The sequence below is a fragment of the Chiloscyllium plagiosum genome, unplaced genomic scaffold, assembly GCF_037043375.1.
Source record: "Chiloscyllium plagiosum isolate Xiang-an unplaced genomic scaffold, Cpla_swu_hap1 HiC_scaffold_1, whole genome shotgun sequence".
Classification (NCBI taxonomy): Eukaryota; Metazoa; Chordata; class Chondrichthyes; order Orectolobiformes; family Hemiscylliidae; genus Chiloscyllium; species Chiloscyllium plagiosum.
In genome coordinates, this window is record NW_028270139.1 from 78,524,107 (window position 1) to 78,542,131 (window position 18,025).

Consider the following 18,025-nt stretch of genomic DNA (forward strand, 5'->3'; position numbering starts at 1 on the left):
CTGTCTGTTCTTTCCAGTCTGGCAGTTAGACACACCACTGTTTCTGCATTCTCACATTCCAATCACTTAATCTGAACAATCAACATCCTTCTTCCTGGCACTGCAACCCCTCACCCCAATTATTGCATAAATGCTGCCCCCTCCACACCACTTCAGCTCTGATGAAGAGTCATCCAGACTCGAAACATTATCTTTTCTCTCCATGGATGCTGCCTAACCCACGGTGATCGCCATCATTTTTTTGTTTTCAGTTGAAAATGTACATCATTTGTTCATTAATGTATGTGTTCAATAGGCAATATATAAATTCATCATACACTAATGCAGGTCATGTCTATATGCAGACAATATTAAGACTTGTTAAGTAAAATTTGTAGCACAACGGTGCAGGCAATAATGACCACCAACAAGAGAGAATCTAGCTATCTCCCCAGGCCATTCAATCACATTTAACATCAGTATCTGTTGGGTTATGTCTCACAGCTAGTATGCAATATACCTTTAAGGGACATACCTATGCTGTATCATAGGATGTGACCTCATGATATAAATGGCCCAGTCTCCATCTTCCTGAGTTCTCTTGTAGCATGACATGTTGAAGAAAATTGCTGAATTGCTTAGCTTTAGACCAGACCTGTAAGTGCCTGTGACTGTAATAAATGTAGATATCAGGAGCAATAATAAAAGTCTATCCAATTCTTCAGTACTTCATCACATTACATCTCATTCTTGTTAGGGAGGCTAACATAGATATCAAGTCATTAGGTATGAATAACCTGCTGAAGTTAAAGAGCTCATCACAGCCAATAGTGAGGGCAGAACAGTTCTGGATTATATAGTTACAACTAACTCATCAGTGGAAAAGACATTATATTATACTATTATCAACTTTCTAGGAATTACCATTGACTAAACCGTTAACAGGACCAGCTATCTACATACCATGACTACAAGAGAAGGTTGAGGGTGAGGAGTTTTAAGCTGATGACTCATGAAAGCATGTTTGCCACCTACAAGAAACAAGTCAGAGGTGTAGTGGAATACTTACCACTTGCCTGGATGATGGTAGCTCCAACAACATTTAAGAAGCTCCAACAGCATTCAAAACAAAGCAGTCTACTGTATTAGCAGCCATCTAGCACCTTCAGCTTTCACTCCTTCCATCACTGATGGACAGTAGCAGCAGTGTGTATCATCTACAGGATGCATTACAGCAACTCACCATTCCTTCGATAGTAACTCCCAAACTCATGCCCACCTAAAAGTTCGATAGCAGCAGATGCATGTGAAAACTACCTACACATTCCCCTCCAAGTAACATACTGTCCTGACTTTGCACTATATTGCTTTTCCTTCATTGATGCGGAGTTAAAATCCAGGAACTCCTCTCCTAACTGTACTGTAGATATACCCACATTCCAAGACATTTCAAAAAGATGCCTCACTGCTACCTTTTCAAGGACAATTAAGGATGGACAATAAATACTGACCCAGACAGTGATGCCCACAGCTTGTGAATGAATTAAAAAGAAACTGTGAAATGACATTTTGTGGTGGAACTAACATAGTTTGTGCCTGCTTCATGGCAGACTGTTGAATGAATGGCACCTTCACTGAAAATATTCAGAAAACCATATTTATTTGTTTATAAACATGCAATATGATAGCATAAATTCACAAACTGTGAGCTACAGCCAGAAAAGGCAGACTTGTCTTCTATTCTTCAAACAAATTCGGATTGAGTAATATTCTTCCTTCATGATGACAGTACTCCTTTCAAAGGGGTGACTTCACCTCCCTGGGGACCAGGGAGACAGTAAAATGGATGCCTGGTTCAGTTGAAGCAGAAATGCTTAGCACATTGAAGGCCTCTGTGCATGACATCATCTTAAGTGCTTCCATTCATAGCAGTCATGAGAGCTGAATATTGTCCACTCCATGACCAGTCCTGTAACATATGCACATGGCACTGCAATGAATCATTGTCTCTAATACCCTCATTTTGGATAAAGCTCCATTAACTGCAGTCATAGAACAGTCTAGAAGCTGTGGCAACTGTATTAGTTTAACTTTTTCACTTTTGGTAGAAAACCATAGAAATCGTGATGTTGTCTTGTCTTTTTTTTAACCCACAGAATCCACAAAACATAGGTGGTGGAACTAATCTCTGCTGATTGTCATGTATGTGACATGTGGCTACAAATGTATGAAGCTGATATTTTTCCACTTTGAAATAAAAGAACTACTTGAAATATAGATCCTGATCGCTGAGGGTTCGCTGACCATCTGAGATCTCTAAACAAAGTAATCATTTCGGTCTGAACATGATTCTGGAAAGTTATTAAAACAAAAATGACAATGGATGGAGAACTCCTCCCTGAATGGATGGACTAAGAAAGAAAAACATCCTCAGAATTCACCCCTTTCTTTTATTTGTGGCCTGATCCATAATGCAAAATCTGTCAATGCCTACATTTTATGTCTCTGAGTTCAAACCTTTACAATGAGCTCTGTAAGGAAACCAAGGAGAAAGTGAGGACTGCAGATGCTGGAGATCAGAGCTGAAAATGTGTTGCTGGAAAAGCACAGCAGGTCAGGCAGCATCCAAGGAACAGGAGAATCGACATTTCGGGAAGAAGGGCTCATGCCCGAAATGTCAGAAGAAGGGCTCATGCCCGAAACGTCAGGAAGAAGGGCTCATGACCAAAACGTCGATTCTCCTGTTCCTTGGATGCTGCCTGACCTGCTGTGCTTTTCCAGCAACACATTTTCAGCTCTGTAAAGAAACCAAACTGATCATTTGTTGGTGTGAATCTTTTATCTCTTGGATGTCCTTCAAGGAGGTTGTCTTTCCTGATAAGCCCGAAAGTTAGGCCATTGTCTTATCTTGAGCACCCTTTATCATTTTCAGACAGGAACCCTTCCCAGCTAACTCAAGTAGTTATCCCATAAATACATCTGAATGACCTTAAATCTTACAAATGTCCAATATGGAAGACACCTGCTCTGTTGAATCAAGTATTTTTATCCACACGGTATTCTGGCTTTCCAGACCAAGTCATATTTCTTCTTGACCATGTCCTGAATCTGTGGACATGGCCCAGCTTCCTTGGAGCCACATGCAGGTTGCCTTCATTTCATTCAAGCAGATATTTACTCTCAGTCAGCTGGTATATTTGTATTGAAGACTTCAGTTAATTCGTCGAGCAGTTTGGATGAATTAATCTACTAAAACAGGTGAAGTAGACATTTTTACATCTTCAGTTGTGATACTAGAGGAATGCTGTTTTCATTGTATCATTTTTGTTACTGGTAGCAATAATTCTTCCTTGAAAGACAAAAGTTTGAAATGTTGGTCTTGAGCTTGTGTTGTCCAATCATGTGGCAGCAAAGTAAAAACTGTTGTATCAATTTCTTCAGGCATGTGATGTAATCCGATAGGACAGTGACACATGTATTAAGCTTAAAATTAATCGGATGTCCATTGACATAATTAAGTTCTGACATCTTTCCTGTTCTTAAACTGTGTCCTTCTTCTGCACATCTTCGAGAAGTTACCTCTAACTTTACAGATGTAGCTGGGCACGGCTTGTGCCTGGGAGACTTTGTTTTTACACAGCGTTGAAAGTTATTCTTGGTATCTGCTGTTTGGCCTACTCTTTGTCCTGGCTTGTCAGGTGTGTCTGTGCAGTATTTGGAGTACATTTGAGAAAAATTGAAATTGACAATTTGGTAGGAAGAATAAAAAATTATCTAATTAGTGTGAGGTTCTGCAATACAAAGTGATCTGGATGTCCCATTTAAATCATTAAAGTTAATACGTAGGCACAACAAATGAGTAGGAAAGCTGCGAGAATATTGTTAGTTATCATGAGGGAATTGAACACAGAAGTAGGAAGGCTACGCTTCAATTGGACATTGGTGAGACCACATTTTGAGGACTGTGAACAGTACTGTTTCTCTTTATTTAGGCCAGGATGTAAATGCACTGGAGGCAGTTCAAAGCACGTTTCCTGGAATAACGTTTTGAATGGCTAAGTTTGTTTTAAGAGTAAAGGTTGGATGCACAAGTTCTGTACCTGCTGGAGTGTAGAGGAGTAAGAACCTGGGTCCTACCTTGGGCACTTGTCTGTATGGAGTTTGCACATTCTCACCGTGTCTGCGCGGGTTTCCTCTGGGTGCTCCGGTCTCCTCCCATAATCCAAAGATGTGCAGGTCAGGTGAATTAGCCATGCTACATTGCCCGTAGTGTTAGGTGCTATAGTCAGGGGTAAATATAGGGTTAGGGAATGGGTCTGGGTGGGTTACTCTTTGGAGGGTTGGCGTGTACTTGTTGGGCTGAAGGGCTTGATTCCTTACTGTAGAGAATCTAATCTAATCTAATCACCTAATCTAAGACATATGAGATCCTGAGGAATGTAAAAAGACAAGGAAAAGACTTTCCTCTTTTGAGAGTGTCTGGAACAAAATAAGGGGCTGCCCATTTAAGATGGAGCTGTAGAATCTTTTACACAAAGTATAATAAGCTTTGGAACATTCTTTCTGAAAAGAGGGTGCAAGTAAAATCTTTGTGCATTTCTAACATTGACATAATTGGATTATTGCTAAGCAAGGAAGCAAAAGGTTCAGGCACAGGTGGGAAGATGAAGAAACTTGAATAACCATGGGGACTATTCGAAGGACTGAGTGGCTCTGTTTCTATTTCTCATTTCTATGATCGTATATTTGTACTTTATACAGTAGATTGGTTCTATTGGTCCCCTGTGTTAAGTTTGTACTTCTCCACTAAGGAAATACATACTGACATTGGAGACAGTCCAGAGAAGGTTCATGAGGTTGATTCCAGATAAGGAGGGACTTTCTGATAAGGGGAGATTGTGTAGGTTGGGCTTGCACTTACTGGAGTTTAGAAGAATGAAAGGAGGCCTTAATGAAACATGGTCTTAAGTGGCTTAACATAGTATATGTGGAGAAATTTGTCTCCTTTGTGGGGAAGTTTAGGACCAGAGGGCATCATCTCAGAGTAAGAAGTGTTGCCCATTTAAGACAGAGATGAAGAGGATTGTTTACTCACAGAAGGTAGTGAATTTGGAGAACATAATCCAACTTATCTCAGTCTTTACTGCATTAAGAGAATGAAGTATTATGGGAAAAATGCAGGAAAGTAGAGTTGAGGATTATCAGCTCAGCCATTGAATGGTGAAGTAGACTTGATGAGCCAAATGGCCTACTTCTACTCCTACATCTTATGGTCTCTCAGGATTTGGCTGTGAGTCTGTCTGGTTTCCATTGCCAGACTAATTTGATGAGCTTTCTCTAAAGTCAAATATTCCTTGGTCAGTAATAAATCTCAAACAAGACTCAGCAGTCATTTCAAAATCAATTCTGTTATGAATTCTGCTCTCAATGCTCTATAGTCACAGATTTTCATTAATTTGTAGAGGCCATTAATAAAATTATCTGAGTGACTCTGAATGAGGCATTACTAATGTAAGACAGCAGTGGAGTGGGGCTCCTGAGCTGGAACTCATCTGTTCCATTGGTTTCTTTCTGTTCTCTCTCTTTTCGCATTTTTGTTTTTCTTTTTACCTCAGGTAGCATTGATGATGTCTGGGGTGAAAGCCAGCATGGACTCCCGGCCTCAGCGTGGACTTGACATCTGATACTCCTGGCCTCGAGGTGAAGTCCTGTGGGCTCAGGGTTGGAAGGACTGTTATTCGGAACTCTTGTTTTTCTATTTCCCTAATTTATTGCTGGGCTTTTTATTTCTTTATCCTTCTAATGTTTCTCCTAAGAATTTGTATTGAAGAATCTGTACCTAGATACCTTGATACCTAAGATGGTGCCATAAGTTGTGACTTGTAAACTTTTCACTGTTCTCATGTGAGTACATGTGACAAGTAAACTAATTCCGATCCTACTTACAGATTACCTGAATGCTACTTTTCTGTTAAAACTTACCCTTTCAAGAATTTGTCCTGAGATTGTAGCAACTATCAAAAGCTGTTAGAAATTCTTCAAAAGTATATGTGCCCTTTTTAATATTATAGCAATTTATAACATCAACTGTTGGATCTACTTGATACAATATAGCATTTTTTCACCTTATGGTTTAGTATATATGTGCAATTGTGTATCTTAAGAACTGTTTCTCCAAGATCTCCAATCCTGTGTACTTTTTGGTTCAGTGCAAAACTTCATAGAAATATTATTTTCCTTGATATTTTGAACTTTCCTTGATTTACATTTATCGTTTCGAATCTTCTTTAAATCTATAGCATCCAAATGCTGCTGTTTCGTTTACCTCAAAGATTTAATGGCTCAGTGTTACATATAGGTATGTGTTGCTGGCTTTGAAGCTATCAACTTTCAACTCAATCAATGCTATTTTAATCCCCTGGTCTTCAAGTGTCATCAAATTTTAGACTCTGTTATAGCAATGTTGCAGTATTCTTTTTGTCCACAAGCTTTTAAATGCTGTATGGCAGCAATTCTGTGATATTTTCTTCTCATAAAGCTTTAAATTCAATATTATGACAATGCACTTTCTTTGAGCTTCAAAATGTTGTTATACTGAAACTATCGCTCTGAACTGCTTACTGGTGACGTTCTCACTTTTTCCCATACCAAAATGACGTTCTTCCAAATTGAGGATTTTCTGCTTCTTCACAAGCAAAATGAACGTTTTCCCACCTTTCATTGCCCCATGCTCAATACACGTCTCCTTGCACAACATTTTAAAAAAGCGCTTCTGTGGCTACAGCCCATGGGAAATTCTCCTGCTGAAAGCATGGCATAAAAGTTGAATGTTCCAGTCTTACCAAAACCTTAAAATTCTTCTGTCTAATTCCATTAGACTTTGTTTTCAACTTCTTTTAAATTGCCTATTTGTCACTCTAAATACATTCTATAACTTTTCTAAAACTGCTCCAACAGATCCTCCTTCTCTAAGGAGTCTGTCACTTACCAATGTGAGAAGCTTTTATTCTCCTGCAAACGCATATTGTTTCTCCTAAGCTTTCTACTGGCTCTGAGCTTAAGGTTTTTTTCTTTAGAACTTCATTTGTCCTATTGCTGCTTTCATGAATGGTGCTGTCTGTTTTTTTTTATATACGTTTTCAGTTGTTAGCTCACAATATTTTCTTAACGTGGTTATGATGTTAAACTCATCTTTCTTCCAAACATTTTTCCTTCTGATCGAATGGAACTTTTTCAGTGTTGTTACCTTGAGATGTTTTGTGATGATCCCACTGCTGATCATCATATCATATGTTGAAGTACCAACCATTGATGGATTGTGGTCAGGGTAGAATTCCACCCTAATCCTCCTTTCTGTCCTGATTCAATATAATTCTCAATAGTAGAGGATAAAGTTCTATTAAGTCTAAATGAGAAGAGACATTCGTCTTAAGAATATGATGTACTTTATTGCACGGTAACAGTAGGTACAATTTATATTGAATAGTTAGGCATAATTATAAAGACCATCAGGTGCCAGAGATAACATATCTGAGTCTATTGGGAGCTCATGCTAGATTGGCTTCTTCTTCACACAAAGACTGTGTTATATTATCAGATTGTCTGGAGATTTATATGCTTTCAACACTAAGTCTTTCCAAACCATCATGGTATAGAACAGTAACTTGTCAGGAAATCCCAAGCCTTCTTGCTTTCACTCATCTCCGAAGAGTGAATCAGGAGAGGAAACCCTGCCAAGCCAGCATGGTATACACCTTTGAGGACTCAATCGACTTCTTGTATTCCGTTAATATGCTAGCTGCAGATTTGTTCTCCAGAATTCATGTTTACATGTGTATGTGTGTGCCTGTTTGTGTGAGGGAGTGAGTGTGTTCCTTATATTTACATTCCAGGGTGTTGTGGTAATTAGTTTCCATCTGATTTAACCTTGCCTGAAAGCTGCTTCATGTTATTACTGAAAATCATAACAAAGTGTTTAAAGTGCCCCCTCTAAAACACATCATGTTGCAAAGAACTGAGAGGTGAGGTGAAAGATCAAGACTTTTCTCACCTCTCTCATCTGTACCCTGGTGCTTAGAACATAGAAAAAAAATACAGCGCAGTACAGGCCCTTTGGCCCTCGATGTTACGCCGATCCAAGCCCACCTAACCTACACTAGCCCACTATCCTCCATATGCCTATCCAATGCCCGTTTAAATGCCCATAAAGAGGGAGAGTCCACCACTGCTACTGGCAGGGCATTCCATGAACTCACTCTCTCTCTCAGCTTATACTCCACTTGAACCTCTCCCATCTCTAATTACCTCATCCGTCCTTAACATAATCTCTCCACATTCTCTTCATGAATCATAGAGACATAGAGATGTACAGCACAGAAACAGACCCTTCGATACAACTCGTCCATGCTAACCAGATATCCCAACCCAATCTAGTCCCACCTGCCAGCACCCAGCCCGTATCTCTCCAAACCCTTCCTATTCTTATACCCACCCAAATGCCTTTTAAATGTTGCAATTGTACTACCCTCCACGACTTCCTCTGGAAGCCCATTCTATACAGGTACCACCCTCTGTGTGAAAAAGTTGCCCATTAGGTCTTTTTTATATCTTTTCCTCTCACCCTAAACCTATGCCCTCTAATTCTAGACTCCTCCACCGCAGGGAAAAGACCTTGTCTATTTACCCTATCCATGTCCCTCATGATTTTATAAACCTTTATAAGGTCACCCCTCAGCCTCCGATGCTCCTGGGAAAACAGCCCCAGCCTACCAAATCTTCCTTTAAATACATCAACATGATCTTATTAATATTAACTTCAACCACTGCATGTGACATCATGGCCCAGATCATCTGATAGATTCTGATAAATTGTTGTGGTAGCATAATCAGGAATTGAGTATTGGGACCATGTCGAAGTCCAAACATCAGCTGACTGTGCAGGAATTACGCCCGGAACTTGAAACTTCCTCTGGTAAGCTTCTATTTGGGTCCCTCCAAAAACATCTTCGACTCTGATTTAAACTCAGAAACTTCAAAGGTTCTGAATCACAATCCTTCTGACTCAACTCTCAAAACATTGTCCATCCTTTCATGTGTATGTAAGAACTCCCATGACACTATTTGGAGAAAGATAATGAAGCTCTGCTGTCCTATTTAATAGTTAGTCCTCAACCAACAAATCAGAAAAATAGCAACATAATTCAGGAAATTTGGCAGGTCAGGTGGCATCTGTGCAGAGAAACAGAAGTTTATGCTTTAGGTTAATGAACTTTCACCAGAACAGAAGGCAGTTAGAAATTTATGAGTTAATAAGCTAGTAAAGGTGAGGAGAGGGCAAGAATAACGAAGGGGCTGTGATAGGGTGGAAGGGATTTAATAACAAAAAAATCATGATTCAAAATTCAAAAGGATTGGTCATGGATATTGCAAAGAAACAAAGGCTGTGTCTTGATGAGGTGTGAATGGATATATAGCAGTAATCTGGATAGAACATGAGGGAATAAAGAAAGAAATAAACTATCAAAACTAAATAGCAAAAACCACAGAGAACAGATAGAGACAGGGATTATGATTTTATGTATCTGAATTCAATATTAAAGCCAAATGTCCACTCAGTACCACAATAAAAGGCGCTGTTCTTCAAACTTGCATTGAATTTCAATGGAATACCGTAGCAGGCCATGGTCACAGTCATGCTGATGGACTGAATGGATATTTTCACCCACAGTGATCACCCCATCTACATTTGATCTTACTGGTATAAAGGAGAGCACATTGTGAACAGTGAGTGCAATCTACAAAATTGAAAAGATATACAAGTACATTTCTGCTTCACATGAAAGAGGCGTTTGGCACCTTGGATGCTGAGAAGGGAAGAGGTGAAAGGCCAGGCATTGCCTCTCCTACATTGGCACTGAAAGATGCTGATGGGGGTGCTAACAACGACTGTGGAGAGAACTAAGGTGTCAAGGAGGGAATAGTGCCTTTAGATTTCAGAAAGGAGTAGGCAAAGGAACATGGGCTTGTATCACACTGGAACTGACCAAATTATCAGAAAATCCATTGAATATGATGTTAGTTGAGGGGAACACTATCATGGCCCTGGGAGAGAGAGGAAGGGTTGAGAGCTGAACTACATGAAATAGTTCAGTCACAGTTGAGGACCCCGTCAACCATTATGTGTAGGAATTCTTGGCTGAGCAAAAATAAGACTGATCAGAAATACTGGTATGAAAGATGACATCACGAGAATGTAATCATGGTGGAGAAGCTGGAAAAATGGCATGGACTCATTACAGGAAGCAGAGTGTGAGGAAGTGTAGCCAAGTTAGCTGTGGGGGTCTGTGAGTTTGCAGAGAATATGAATTGATCATTTATCACCACAATTGAGACAGAGAATTTGAGGAAGGGAAGTATCAGAGATGGGTCAGGTGTAAGTGAGGATGGAAATTGTGTAACTGAAAAATGATTGGTTATTTATTGCATTGCTGCTTCTGGGCAAATTGGTTGTTATATTTAGCTACAGCACTTCAAAGTAATTGGCTGTGAATCACTTTGGATGTCCTGAAGTCATAAGAAATCTACTTAAGTGCAACTTCTTTCTTCTTTTCTCCTTCTTTAGACAGATTATATTAGATAAAGGAAATAATCTCTTCATTTAAAAAATGATGATCTCCAAGGGAAGCACATAAAAATCACCCATGACAATTTCAAAATAAGTTCAAAATTTATTCTAAATACAATATGAATGTATTTTTTGCAGTCCTTGTGATTCATGTTCTATTTTAATAATGTAAGTAATATATTTTGTATCAAACATCTTAACCAAAGAAAAACATTAGCTGTTCAAACCAATAATGTTATATAAACATAGTTTATTTACTGTCATCTAATCCAGATGCCAATGGCCTTTACACTCCAGTAACTATGCACCTCATTTTATGCTTTAAATACTCATTCTTGCACAGTTACATTTTTTGTGAGTTAAATTTATTTTACCGATGCTGCAACATCTACCTTTATGAACAGTTATTTCAAAGCAATGAAAACAATAGAACCAGCCTTTAATATTTGATCATTTTTTTCACTATCCAGCAAATAGCATTATTCTACTATTTTCGGAATCAATCCATTGGCCTGGAAAATCCACAAGACAGAACGTCTTGGTCTAAGGTAAACTTCCTTGTCTAGTCTGGACTGCATCTACTGTGGATTCCTGTCACTGCCTCCATCGAAGTTTACGGTGCTCAGAAAGAAGCCGCCTTATTTCCTAGCTACAGGAATCCATCTCACCTTATAACTGGAATGCAAGTCCTTACAGTATTGCTACCAAATCAATTCAAAGTGTTTAGGCTGATTGAACATTCAAAATCCCATCTGACCTCTCAAAAATAATGTGGTGACTAAATGGTTTGTCTGAGCTGAGCAAGGCTGTCTCATAAAGTCCACTTACAACATATTTAATGGCTGTAAACTGACTCCAGTGCTTGTTGAGGGCTTTGCTAAGATCCTAATTGATGACTGATGTGATCAATTACCTTCATGAAGGCAATTTTTTGTTTCCTCCAGAACATTTCACTAGATAGTTAGCTTTATTGATTGTACCCTATCTGAACTTTGCTTCTGTCATTGAAGTAAGTGGTCTTGCTCCAATTTTCCCCATCCACAGTGAGGGGCTTGGAAGTGTCCTTCAGCAGCCTGTTCCATTAATTCTGTTCCACTCCCATTAATATTGGCCATTCAGGAGTATTGTACATGTGAGCTAAGAAAGATAATATATCAAATTCAAACATTGTGTTTTGGCATATTACTGAAAGGATATCCAAAAGCCTGTGTTGTCACTGTCCTAAGTTAACAGAATTCCTCCAATTAAATTCCACATGCCCTCCAGTGTGCCAGCCCAGTCTTTGGCCATCTGTGGAACAGAGCGTTTGATGCCAAAGACCTCAAACCTGGCACCAAGTTCATGTGTACAGGGCACAGGTGTTATCTGACCTTCTGCATGTGTCAGAGAAGTGGACAATGCACAGCAGACATCTTAGGTCCCTAGAGAAGTATCACCAATGTTGCCTCTGCAAAATCACTGACAAATTAAATGTTCCAAAATCAGTGTCCTCTCTCTCAAGTCAACATCTACACCATTGAGGTACTGTTTATGGTCAATGTGTTGGGTGGACCACATCACCTACATGGAGGAAGTGAGACTACAGATGCTGGAGATAAGAGTTGAGAGTGTGGTGCTGGAGAAATCACATCAGGTCAAGCAGCATCCGAGGAGCAGGAGAATTGACATTTTGGTCAAGAGCCCTTCATCAGGAATCACTTACATGCCTGACACAAGACTTTCACAACCAATTGTCAACTCCGAGCCTTTTCACAAAGAGGGCAGAGAAATCATTACACAGGTGTCATCAAAGCTTCTGTGAAAATTGGTATTTGGTGACTAAACTGATTAAAGATTTAAGAGCCAGCTAATGTGTGTTCAATTTGTTCACATGAGTTGAATGACCCTTTGATCTCTTCCTTATAAATTCTGTGTCTAAGGTCTTCCTCTCTCACTAACACCTGATGAAGGAGCAGCACTCTGAAAGCTAGTGTTTTCAAATAAACCCGTTGTACTATAACCTAGTGTTATGTGATTTTTGACTCTGTGAAATTGCAACAGCCCCGCCAACCCATGGAAATCTCCTGCTTCTTCTGTAGTTTCACCAGTCTAGGACATCTATAAAATTGTCAATTATTTTGAACTGGTCCAAGTGAAGGCGAATTGCAAATAATAGAAAGAGTATATAAAATCTCAAGGATCCCGCTAAGCCATTTATTCAAACCCTTGCTACCCCACTTAGATTAGATTACCTTCAGTGTGGAAACAGGCCCTTCGGCCCAACAAGTCCACACCGACCATCCAAAGAGTAACACACCCAGTCCCATTTCCCTCTGACTAATGCACCTAACACTATGGGCAATTTAACTTGGCCAATTCACCTGAGCTGCACATCTTTGGACTGCGGGAGGAAACTGGACCACCCGGAGGAAACCCATGCCAACAACTCCTAAGTCACCTTCTGACTAGTGGTGCTGCCTAAAAAGAAGATAATAAAATTTCTAAAGTGCTAGAAAATACTAAGGCCACAAGAAAAGTACAACTTAACTTTTGTTGGGTGAGGTTTGTGCTGATCAAGGTGAGGAATGTTTGTGCTGGGAACTTTGAGACAGCCAGTATTGCCACTCCCAGGTCATATATAGTAAGCATTAGATGCCAAATTCTGCTCTGCTTCAATAATATCCTTCAGTCTCTACCAGAGAAAAGCCTCCTTGTTACTACCAGTGTGACATTTCTATATTCCACATCAACCATTCTTGCTCGCTGAGATCACCAACTTTGTGTCAAAATTAAGAGGAATTTTATGCTGTTGATCTAAATGTAAAAAGCCTCACAATGAAAAATACTCAGCACAGTAATGAACACAGTCATGGAAAAAAATGAACTCATGATCTTGAGATTTATTCCATTCAATTATAGTAGTCTGACAATTACAAAACCAAGTTTGATACAGGGATGGGTGTGATACTGATAAAACCACATTTATTGCATGTCAGTTGGTATCCTATAAAGATAACAGTGAAACTCCTTGAACAGTTGTAGTCCTTGTAGGGATGTTACTGTTTGGCAGAATCCTGTGAGGATGATATTAATCCAGTGAGACTGAAGGAACAGTGATATCTGTCCAGATTTACTAATGCCTGATTTATTGGGCAACTGATGCTATTTTTGTCTCCAACAGGGTATTGTACCTGACATGGCAATACTTTTGATGTCCCTCCAAACATAAGAAAATAGGCGTGGATACTGTAGAGATGGCTTAGCGGGATCCTTGAGCTTTTATATACTCTTTCTGTTATTTGCAATTGGCCTTCACCTGGACCTGTTCAAAATGATTGGCAACTTTATAGATGCCCTAGACTGGTGAAACTACAGAAGAGGCAGAATCTAACAGTTGTTGATCATTATGGCTGTCAGGTAGTTGAGGACTGGGTCAATATTAAGATACACAGAATAATTAAGAGACATTTGGATGGGTATATGAATAGGAAGGGTTTGGAGGGATATGGGCTGGGTGCTGGCAGGTGGGACTAGACCAGGTTGGGATATCTGGTTGGCATGGATGGGTTGGACCAAAGGGTCTGTTTCCGTGCTGTACATCCCTCAGGACCAGCTGAAAAGATGCCATGGGTTCTCCCCCTCCACGTAGGGTCAAAATAATCTCGGAGTCTAAGATAGATGCAGCCCATGTCACCATTGGCACTTGAAGAAGAAGAGGATTTTCTTCTGGAATGCTCCAGGCACAAGAAATGGGCATGCACTGTGACATGCTGCCTGTGTCCGACTCAGATTAGAGGACCTGCGGCTATATGTCCACGCAGAATCTACAAGAGAGAGAAAGGCCTGCATTCTTGGTCTTAGTGGGGCAGGGATGCAGTGATTGGAATGAGATTGGCTGGGTGGATCTAATTGAGTATGAGTTTCCAGATTAGGGCTGTTAACCTGGACCAGTCAGGGAGTCCTGACTGACAGATATAAATGTTCCTATAACTAACTGTATTGTGGTGTTTCCTGGGTCTATCACCCTCACTGTCTTGCGAGGTGGGTAGGGGCGGGCTGCCTTAGAGTGGTCGGAAGGTGGGAGGGGCGGGGGCTTGCTGGGTCTGTATTGTCTGCACTTTTGTATGTAACGGTATTGTCTAATGTACAAATGTCATTGTCACTGTCTTGTCATATGTGGAACTGGGATTTGAGGTTTGTCCTCCTCTCCCTGTAAAATGGTTGAACGGTAGGGTTCGGGGCCTAGCTTTGCTGCTCCTCTCCCTTGTAAAACTGCTGTCTTTTGTGTACAGCTGTCAATGTTTTTTGTAAACTGTTTTGTAATTTGTTTAATAAAATTATAAATGTTCCTAGGTGGGTCTGCTCCTGGGCCTGGCCAAACTGGCCATCAACAGGTCCAGGCAGCAGGCCGTGGAGGGGGTCGTTAGGGCCGACTGCCTGCCCCTCTTCCGCGGTTACGTTAGGGCCCGGGTGTCCTTGGAGAAGGAGCACGCGGTGTCAACCAACACCCTGGAGTTGTTCAGGGAGAGGTGGGCGCCGCAGGGAGTGGAATGCATCATTTCTCCCTCCAATTCTATTTTGATTTAGTCCCTACCCTCCCCTTCACTGTTTTGATCACATAGCACTGCCCTTTGATGTGAAGGGCAGTGTTTGTCACTGGCCACCCGGGTGTTTTCCTATCTTCCTGGTGGTGGAAATTGAATAAAGATTCGTGCACCTTGTGTCTCTCACTGTGTCTCACACCTGCGCACACACACACCATGGGTGCTGGGGAAAAAAAAATATGTAATAAGCACTACCGCACTTAGGTGGTAGTGTAAAAAAAAAAGAAAAAAAGAAAAAAAAAATGTTCCTAGGATGTGAAGGGCAGTGTTTGTCACTGGCCATCCGGGTGTTTTCCTATCTTCGCGGTGGTGGAATTTGAATAAAGATTCGTGCACCTTGTGTCTCTCACTGTGTCTCACACCTGCACACACACACACACCATGGTTGCTGGGGAAAAAATAAGCACTACCGCACTTAGGTGGTAGTGTGGGGATTAAATTATTAAAAAAAAAAGAAAAAAAAACGAGCGTCAGGGAGAGGTGGGCACAGACAAAAAAAATGTTCCTAGGGACTGGCTCTGAGCTTGCTGGTCAGAGTCCATGTACTGTGCATGTGCAAATAAAGGGTGACTTGGTGATGGGATAGCAGCCTTTGTGCAGTTAGTTCAGTCAGTGAGCTCCAGTCATTTCACCTGCAGCTTGACCAAAGCTTGGACCAGACACTTACACTTGCCAGAAGCAATATGCATTGTTTTACAGGCTACTAAGACATTGATTGTTGAGTATATTTCAAAAGATGGCAAAGATGTTTTTACAGGTTTTAGATATTTTCAAGCTGTATAACATTATGAGTTGGATGAGAATGTGAGAAGATCTCAGCATCTGCTGAGGACAGTACCAGTTGTCCTGAGGTTCAGTCTGAAAGACAAGAAAAACTGGAGAAGAAGGGAATAATCAAGAAAGTGGTCATTTCTACAGACTGGCTTAGCAGTATGGCAGCAGTCTCCACAAGCTTGGCTCCTATAACTCTCAATAAACTTACATTATCTTTATTATCCCTTTAACACCTCTGCGTCTGTTGGAAGCTTTTCATTGCTTAATATCTTGTCCTTATACTTCTCATGAGCATGTCTATTGGAGAAAATTAATCTCTATTTAGAGCTTGATTAGGAACAGTCAGCGGGAGGTCAGGCCTACCAATTCTATGAGCAAGTGACCGAGAGTTTGGATGAGAGTACTGCAGTTGATGTACTTTTAATGGATTTCGGCAGGGCCTTTGACAAAATCCCACATGGGAAACTGGTAAAGAAGTTCAAAGCTCATGGAACCCAGGGTATCTTGGAAAGTTTGATACAAAATTGGCTGAGTGACAGGAGACAAAGGGTGGTGGAGCCTGGTGTTCAGCGGTGTACCACAGGGATCGGTACTGGGTGCCCTATTGTTTGTGTTGTTCATGAATGATGTAGATGAGAATGTTGGGAGGTGGTGTAATGATAACAAGTTTGAGGACGACACAAAGACTGGCCAGATGGTTGACATTGAGGAGGAAGGTGCTAGGTTGCAGGAGGATGTAAACAGATGGGTCAGGTTGGCAGCTGAGTGTCACATGAAATTTAACCCTGATAAATGATAGGTGATACCCTTTGGAAGAAAGGACATGGAGGGACCTTGAGATGCTTGTCCACAAATCTCTGAAGATGGCTGGACAGGTTTGTGGGTGGAACAGGGGCAAGCACTGCTGCCTCACAGAGCCAGAGACCCGGGTTCAATACCTACCACGGGCAACTGTTTGTGTGGAGTTTGCACGTTCTCCCTGTGTCTGTGTGGGTTTCCTCTGGGTGCTCCGGTTTCCTCCCACAGTTCTAAGATGTGAAGGTTAGGTGAATTGGCCATGCTAAATTGCCCATAGTGTTAGGTGTGGGGGAATGGGTCTGGGTGGATTGCTGTTCGGTGTGGATTTGTTGGGGCGAAGGGCCTGTTTCCATACTGTAAGTAATCTAAATCTAAAGTAATAGGGAGTTCAGTCGGTAGAAAGGACACCTGCCTTTATCAGTAACAGTTTAGATTATAAGAGAAGGGAGGCCATGTTGGAGCTATACAGAACTTTGCATAGGCTGCAGTTAGATTACCGTGTGTAGTTCTGGTGACTACAATATAGGAAGGATTTGATTACACTGGAGGGAATGCCAAGGGAATTCATCAGGATTTTGCCTGGAATGGAGTATGGACAGATGGATATCTGCGTAAAGAGTAATTGTGTTTTTGTAAGCTTTACATTTGAGTTAGTCTTCCCATTCATCCACAAAACAGGGCCTTTAATATGTTCTTTCCTGAGCAGGATTTTCTTGGCTTTATTCATACTGTTTTCTGTCTAAACATGTCTCAGTGGATGACTTATGGTTCTATTGGCCATTCAATTTAAGCTGCGCAATAAAGTCAATAGAAATAAAAATGGAGGATGATATAAAACAGGTTGATTTGTCATTGCTTGATTTGTACTATCACATGACCATAAAATTACCCCAGTTACAACAACCGCACGGATTGCGATCCACCTTCTAGCTCACCAACTACTAAGGCAAACTGCATTGTTTACAAGAGATTTTCAGTGTTAAGGGATAGTTCCAGTTGATAATGTTAAGCAGACATGTTGGTATTTCATGGAAAGAAACAGAGAATGCTGGAGGAACCCAGCAGGTCTGGCAGTGACTGGAGAGAGCAACAGAATTAAAGTTTCGAGTGCGATCTGACTTCTTCAGCCAGAAGAGACTGCTCAGCCTGGAAATGTTTTCTCTGTTTCTTTCACCGCAGATGCTGTCAGACCTGTTGAATTTCTCTATCATTTTCTGTTTTTATTTTTGAAATGCAGAAGCTGTAGTATCTTGGTTTTACTTGGTTT

General features: G+C 40.7%; 1 protein-coding gene and 1 long non-coding RNA gene across 4 annotated transcripts in view; one reads left to right on the forward strand and one right to left on the reverse strand.

The window, feature by feature from the left end:
* The window catches only part of dlc1 (DLC1 Rho GTPase activating protein), a 480,352-nt gene that overhangs the window by 381,559 nt on the left and 80,768 nt on the right, over positions 1-18,025 (reverse strand). The gene's annotated exons all lie outside the window — the stretch shown is intronic.
* On the forward strand, positions 3,211-11,161 carry LOC148152148 (uncharacterized). Its single transcript, XR_015757489.1, has 4 exons — positions 3,211-3,237; positions 5,599-5,679; positions 6,279-6,337; positions 11,074-11,161. It is a non-coding gene; the product is annotated as an uncharacterized LOC148152148 (long non-coding RNA).